The sequence below is a fragment of the Trachurus trachurus genome, assembly GCF_905171665.1.
Source record: "Trachurus trachurus genome assembly, chromosome: 3".
Classification (NCBI taxonomy): domain Eukaryota; kingdom Metazoa; phylum Chordata; class Actinopteri; order Carangiformes; family Carangidae; genus Trachurus; species Trachurus trachurus.
This window is the reverse complement of record NC_139893.1, coordinates 22,981,791-22,988,461: the sequence shown is the minus strand read 5'-3', so window position 1 is coordinate 22,988,461 and position 6,671 is coordinate 22,981,791. Positions and strand designations below refer to the sequence as shown.

Sequence of the window (6,671 nt, the reverse complement as noted above, 5' to 3'; positions counted from 1 at the left end):
TAACTTTTTTTATACAAAATTTCTTTGCATTTTCCATCAACTGGTTGTGGATTACTGTGATACAAGGGTGCACGAGGAAGGCCATTCACTTTGAAGCCATGGAGACTTCTGAATCAGTACCTCTTGAACTCAGAAATGAAGGGTTTATGCTCCTTTCTGGCCACTGCATTCCCACTGACATCCAGTACCTGATGTACTATTTGACCTTGAAAGGCTTTGAAGCCCTGTGACTCACAAATCAGATCGAGACCTTGACCTCATTCTCACCTGCAATTGTGCCACAGACCACTTACCAATGACAACTCTGCGCCTATGGCATCCTCTGGCCCGCATAGCTTTTGTCCTCTATTCACTGAACCTGCTCTCTCTAACCTGCCTCAACTAATACCATCCGCAAGCTGCATACTGCTCTCAGAGCTCCTAACTGATGCCCTTGCTGACCTCAAGGGCTATCGGTCACACCCGTATTCCTTCGCATCCAAAATCGGTGCTGCCAAAACTGCTTTTCACAATGACAAAATCAGCAGGACCACAAATAGTCAGAAACAATATTCAATTTTCAAAACGTCACCCCGTCCTCCACCAGACACACACCCCTCAGCTGATTTTGCTTCCTTCTTTACCTAAAAAGTAGTGGCCATCAGTTTACTGGTTTTCCTGGTTCTGTTTTTTTCCATATCACTCTCATGTCCTTCTCTCAAAAGTGCACCTCTTTTTTGTCTCAAACCTCCAGCTGAGTGCAAGGCACAAGAAAGTGAAATATTTAGTAATCCTGTGACATAACCATCTCAGACTCCTCAGGTCTTTTCTCTCATTCGGTCATCTCAGGGATGAGGATGTGTCAAAACTTCTGACTGGAAGACGTCCTACTACAGGTACATTGGACCCCATTCCCTCACACCTTCTCCAAGCCATATTCTCCACTGTTGTACAAGCAAATCATACATGTGATGAAAGATTCGCTGGCTTTGCAAATGTTTGCAAATTTAAACAGGCTCAAATAACTCCCCTGCCACAAAAGGCCTCACTTAATGCTGCTCAAGTGGAGAACTATCATTCATTCTCATTACGGTATTTCCATTCCTATTTCAGTGTATCAAAAGAGCAACTTCGGGTAGGTCTGATCGACCGCCCTCCTTGATCCAAATCAGTTGGACTTTAAGAGCAGCCACTCAACCGAAAAGGCTCTGCTGTCTGTGACAGAAGCCCTAAGGACAGCTCAAGGTGAAACTCAGCCCCTGGTTCTCAGCAGTTTTAAATACAGTGAACCACTGCATCCCACTGTATGTACACATGGGACACAAGGACAATTATTCTCGACCCACCCCCTCCTCACAGCAGTGCCCCATGGATTGATTCTGCACCCATTCTCTTTGCAATATATAGTTTATCACTTTCTTGGGTCTAATTATCCGCTTGCACAGCTTTTTATATCACTGCTATGCCAGCAACAACAAACTCCACCCCTCCTTCTCACCAGATGACCACATGGTCTCTGCACAGATATCCACATGGTTCATCAACTAAACCTAAGACTGAACCCTCATGGCTCAGCATCACCATCAACAACTGTCATCTCTTACCCCAGACAAGATCATAATATGCCTGGGTATCATGTTTGAAAACCAATTATCCTGCTCTGAACACATTGCATTGCACTTGTAACTAGAAGAAAGGTTTTCAATAAAACCTTGGAAAGAAGAACTGTGAAGTTTTTTTTGCCTTAAGACACGTGTCAACTACATTCTCGCGCTCCAAAGCTTAAGCATGCGTTTAAAAGTAAAAAGAGCCACACTAACACAACATACTGTATCAGACCGTACCTAACTTAGCACACAGCCAAACTCTTCGTCCTCCTGGCCATGGTTTTGTCCTGTCTTGACTTCCCCACAGGCACTGTGAAGCCCTCACTGAAACATATCATACATGCTCCTTGTTGGCCTGCACTGGCTACCCAAAGCACCTAGATCTGATTGAAACTTTCAATTCACTTTTGGTAGACATTTACCTGATCTCCTTGCACTTCAATAAATGTAATACTTTGTACTTACAGTACAGTACTGAAGCCTTGGTGTTGCCTCTATCAATTCAAAGAAAAGTGCATTTCAAATGAAAATTTAAATGTGAACTGAATACATGAGATGAAGCCTTTTACTTCTGGTCTGCACCACTGGAACAACCGAGAGTAGAGTAACGTTGCATAACCTGCTCCAAAGCAGATCTTCTCAGCCTGTTAAGAAACCTGAAACTTTTTGCTGTACAGTCACAAGCTTTCTTCTCCTTCCTTCAGGCGAAGGCTAAATAAAACATCAATGGATCAATTATTATACAGGGCTGGTGTTTGGGTTGAAGGCGACTCACATGCTGTGCTTTGTTTGCCTGCTGAAAATTCTGGTATCAACGCTTTTTCAAAAAAAATTTAATGATTTGATTAGGATTTACTGTTCTTGTGCACTATAAATTAGAACTCTCATTAATCCAGCTATTGTTTACATTTCATGTCTAATTGTTTATGAAATTACTGATCAATGAAGTTTAGGTTTGTTCTCAGATTTTATCCAACAGACAGACTTGTGACAGTCTGTCTGTTGGACGTCACATCAAATATTATTTTAGAAAGTTTGTCCCAATAGTACAATACAGGCAACTGCACAGGCTGGTTGCTTTACTATTTAGGCTACTATTTCCATGTGTATGGAAATGCACTGTGTGTAGCCTATATGTGTTGGATTTTGCGTGTGAGACCTTTTACCAGTATATACTGGGCTTGGCCTATGCCTGAACTTGTTGTCTGAGTCATCAGTTTATATAATCTATTTAAAAAAAATTAAAGCATTCACATCACACATAACACCATACTGACTCAAGACCCACACATAATTACTTGCGCACCATAACACATAAAAACACGCATGCATGCTTACACATCTTACACACTCATTTCTAGGAGGAAACTTGACACACACACACACACACACACACACACACACACACACACACACACACACACACACACACACACACTGGTGGGAGGAGCTATAATCGCTGCTCCTATGAGTTTGTCAGTTTCCTAAACATAGCGGACGAGGCTCTGGCTGAGTGAGTCCAGCGGAGACACTTTGATAAAAATATTTATCTAAATCCACATTTATCATCCGTATTGACAGAAGCTGGCGGAGGGCGGCGGGGTAAGTGGAGTAAACACGTGTGTGTGGTTATGTGAGGAAGTGTGTTTGCTGTCTGTCTTGTGCGCTGTAGAGGGAGGGGAGCCTCACTTCACATCACGTTAACACTGTTTTTTTTTCTTCGTTGGTTACTCGTCTATGTTTGTTTAACATAATAACATACTGACAGCAAACGCTCAGCTGAGTTTATGAATGTTGGCGATCTAGCAGTGTATGGGTAATTTGTTGTTTTTGTGGTTTCATGACTGTAGGTGTCAGTGTGTGTGAGTACAGTAGGCTATGGTAGGCTACTGTAGCCTACATGTGATATACTTAAGTGCCCTGATGGAGGGCTTTATACAACTCTGCTTTACTCTGTAAATGTGCAGAAGCCTACAGTACCTACTTCTACTTTACATAGCAGGTTTCTGAATGCAATGAAGGCTGTTGTGATAAATACAAACTCACTCTGTTAAGTAGTGAGGTCCCTGTACCCAAAGCTGACAGTGACTGAGGGAAAAGAGTGAATTAGCTACATTAACATCAATAGTCACTCAGCAGTCACTAAAGAGGTAGGCTAGCAAATGTTGATTTGAATTTTATTATAAACTCATCTCAAGTCTCAAAAATGCTACAATGTGAGACAGTGGAGGCAGTTTCTGGTGTTTGTTGAAAACACAGCCGTTGAAACCCACTAAATGAATGAGAACTAAAATGGAAAGTAACACTTAAAACATGAGACACTCTGTCACAAAACATTTTCCCTATCAAGAGCTAGGGTATGTTTTCAAGTGTAATGCAAATAAGGCAGAGACAAGAAACATCAAATGTTCTTTTTTGGGGGGAAAAAACCCCCATAACAAACAAAACTTAAAAACAGATTGAAAGTGACAAAACTTAAAAAAAAAAAAAAACTTACACAGTGTCACATGTCAGTTTAACAGAAACATTTTTGCTTAACTTTAGCTAACAGCTAACATAAGGTAAATGGAATTAAAGTGTAGAGGTGCTAAACTAATGAAATAATTCTCGACTGCCCGTTTAATAAGGAAAGCAACACTAAAACCACAAATTTAACTCTGTATCATAAAATATTTTTCAATTTTTATAGGTAAGTTTTCAACAGACCAGTTTAATGCAAACAACCAAGTGGCTTACAGAAAATAACAAAAGTTTAGGCAGAGACAGGAAACATTGAACATTATTTTATAGTGGTATTTATTATTTAAAGCAGAAGTAAGCAATCCGGTCATTTTGGCTAACTTCTTGTCAGCCGATGGAGTTAGCAGTCCCTGCCCTCGTCCCTACGTCACCACATTCACGCGCATCCCTTGGCTGCACACACAGAGAGGACCGCCCCTTTATGCCGTTCTCTCTCCTCATTGGATAAAGGTTGTAGGATATCAAGGAAAGTTTTCTCCTCGGCTTACAGCAGAGCAGAGTGACTGACAGACCCGTGTTTCAGACCAAACACTCTATATAAGTGATTGCCGTCAGAAGATCAAAGGTCAAAGGTCTCTTTATTGTCATACAAACACATGTTAAAAACATGGGATGAACGAAATTTCGATGCCCTGGTCCCGTGCCAGCCCACTAAGATAAATAAAAATAAATAAGTACAATAAATAGAAACTATAGCTAAAAACTATGGTAATGGTAGATAGGTAGGTAACTATTTAAGACTTACATTAACACAAACATTCCGCTTACTTCTGCTTTAATCTTACATAATACATAGGCTAACAAGAAATGCATTTCTGCCATAGTTTAAAACAAAGAGTGAAAGTGGTTAGACTTACAGATGTTACTGGTTCAAATTTGCGGGGTTTGTCCTGCACTGCAGGATCGCGTGATCGCGTGACTTTTCACCACAACTGTTTTCCTCTAGGTGGCAGCACCGTACTAAATACTGCTCAGACGTTTTGGGGACAATGCTGACAGCCTGATAGCCGCGATTAGGAGTGGCGCTGTTCATGATACAGAATACAAGAGGATGAAAGGAGAACTAGCTGCAGACAGTAAATAATATAGTAGCCTAGTTTTTCAATGACAAAATGTAACGACGGCAGCTACAGTAGACTATAGCCCACGTCTCACTCTCTTTTTTCGGTCATCTGTCTCGTCATCTCCAAAATGTGTTTTTAAAATGAGCCAACTACAGTACTGTGCAGTAGTGCCGCAGATTTCTCACTCCGCACCTTGTTTGAGAGTGCAGCTGGATGATTTCTTGTGAATGAACGGGTCTGTGTCACTTTGGGGCTGGGCGATAAAACATAGGATAAATAACTTTCCCTCGATAGAAGACGCGGCCGATACAAAGTGACACCGTCAGCCATGCAGCCGGCCTGGACTTTTTATTTTTAATTATGAAGGATCATCTGCGCAAGGCAAAGATGATAGCATCAACAAAACACGGCGTAACACACGCGGCTGTATGGGACAGGCTTTTATTTAATTCAGAACAAACCGCTTAGCAAAAATGGAAAATATAGTCTATAATAATTAATTGATCTGTTGTTTGGCCACTGTTTGAAAATAACCCGAATTATGAGCAAATAATCTGATCCAGAACAGCAGTCATAATCAGACTTCTTCTAAATAAACCTAAACATTAAATAACTGGGTCAGGTCGGACCATGGGGTTATTTTTTCTCTTCTTCTTCACAGGAGAAGAGGAGGCTATGTGCAAAGTACCACATTAACATCTCTATTCATATAACGCCCATCGAAACAGCTGATTTACATGTCGGCCGTTAAGGCAAGGCAAGGCAAGGCAAGGCAATTTTATTTGTATAGCCCGTTTTTACAAACAGTTTGTCTCAAAGGGCTTCACATGGCATCGTAGCAACATCCTCTGTCCTTAGACCCTCACATCGACTGAGGAAAAACTCCATGGAAACCCTTTTAACAGGGAAAAACAGGAGAAACCTCAGGGTGAGCAACAGAGGAGGGATCCCTCACCCAGGACGGACAGACGTGCAATAGATGTTGTTACAGACAAGAAAACAGTTTACAGTTTGTCACAGAATGTGCGGAATATGGAAATGTTAACACATGGCGATTGGCCATTCACGCGGCTTTGTTCTTGGTTTCGGCCAATCAGCTTATAAGCACATGGCTAATTATCAGCTTTCAACCAATCGCACTGTTTTAATGTGTGTGTGTGAAAGTTATTTTCTTTAGTTCATTTTCGTTTCTTTTGGATTTTTTTTACAACAATGTATCAATATAATATTGTTTTCGTTTCATTTCGTTATAAAAATCAATCCCTTTTCTTTGAAACAATGAGATTGAGCAGCTAAAACTCAATAAACTCAACCATGGCTTGTCTTATTGTTAATCTGAACGCACATGTATAAAGGGCAGAGTCAAGGCAGCAGATAAATCACAAAACATCAACGCGTCCGTGAGCGCAGCGCACCTCCTCTTCTCCTGTGAAGAAGAAGAGAAAAAATAACCCCATGGTCCGACCTGACCCAGTTATTTAATGTTTAGGTTTATTTAGAA

General features: G+C 41.0%; 1 protein-coding gene across 1 annotated transcript in view; it reads left to right on the top strand.

Annotated features, from left to right (window-relative positions):
- Window positions 1-3,057: 3,057 nt before the first annotated feature.
- LOC311005372 (myocyte-specific enhancer factor 2A-like) overlaps window positions 3,058-6,671 on the top strand; it is a 42,967-nt gene continuing 39,353 nt past the window's right edge. Inside the window, exon 1 of the mRNA XM_083997758.1 lies at window positions 3,058-3,188. The gene's annotated coding sequence lies outside the window, so the exon portion shown is untranslated. The remainder of the gene's footprint in view (window positions 3,189-6,671) is intronic.